Here is a 1,403-nt window from a genome sequence, read left to right as displayed (position 1 = left end):
AAAAGATGACCGGTAAGGGGATCTTAACCCTTGACTTGGTGTTGTCAGCACCACGCTCAGCCAGTGAGCGAACCGGCCATCCGTATGTGGGATCCGAACCCAGGGCCTTGGTGTTATTAGCACCGCACTCTATCGAGTGAGCCACGGGCCGGCCCCTAGGAGGATAATTTTGGCTTGCAATACAGAAGATAAGTTAGAGGGGGTGGGTAGAGATGCATTGGAGGGAGGCAAATCATTAGGAGACTATTACAATAATTCAGGTGAGAGATAAATTGACTTGACTTTCAACACAGGACACAGAGGAAAAAAGGCACCAAGTTTTGGTTTTTTTTTCATTTTATTGTTTTAAGGTTTCTAATTTTATTAAGTACTCACTATAATACCCACTTGTGATCTAATAACATCACGTAAACATCTAGTTATTGATCTGTTTTATGCCTGTATAAATAACATACATATGTGATAAAGATAAATAAAAACATGAATGAATTTTACTATTATGCAATTCTTTATATTTGCAAAAGCATAATAGACTTTAATATATTCAAAATTAGACTATATTATTTAGTGTGTATCAATTTGCTGCATTGTGCATATTTTCAAGACATTTACATACAAGTATTGTCTGAGGTGATCAGGAAAGTAGTTCACATTACATATAAGCTTTAAGGGGAATCTACGTATCCTATTACACAGCCTTCTGTTTCCTGCAATTAGTTTTTGTTTTTTTTCAGTTGAGATTTTGGTTTTTGTTTTTCTTTTTTTTTGGCAGCTGGCTGGTACAGTGATCTGAATGCTTGACCTTGGTGTTATCACACTGTGCTCTAACCAAATGAACAAACCAGACAGCCTTAACTGTGGTTTTTTATTGGATCTAGATAAATTAATATATGATATAGATGAAATATTAATTTTCATTGGAATTTACAATAAGTAGGTATTTTGATACATTAGGGACAAAACACTGTCCTCTGGGCCACGAAGCCAGGTGATTTTCTTTTTTCTTTAACCGACTGGTGGGTACAGGGGGACCTGAACTCTGGACTTTGGCGTTATCAGCACCATGCTCTAACCAACTGAGCTAACCTGCCAGCACAGTTAATTTTCTTGTAGGCTTACTTCAATTTTCAAGACTATAAAGCACTTAGATTCACACAGTGCTTTACAGCTTTTGATATATATATATATATATATATATATATATATATTTTAAAGATGACCGGTAAGGGGATCTCAACCCTTGGCTTGGTGTTGTCAGCACCACGCTCAGCCAGTGAGCAAACCGGCCATCCCTAGATAGGATCCGAACCCGCGGCCTTGGTGTTATCAGCACCTCAGTCTACCGGGTGAGCCTCGGGCCGGCCTACAGCTTTTGATATATTTTGACATTTAGGAAGTATTCG

This window comes from Galeopterus variegatus, unplaced genomic scaffold (assembly GCF_000696425.1).
Source record: "Galeopterus variegatus unplaced genomic scaffold, G_variegatus-3.0.2 Scaffold1509, whole genome shotgun sequence".
NCBI classification, from domain to species: domain Eukaryota; kingdom Metazoa; phylum Chordata; class Mammalia; order Dermoptera; family Cynocephalidae; genus Galeopterus; species Galeopterus variegatus.
This window is presented reverse-complemented; position numbering follows the sequence as displayed.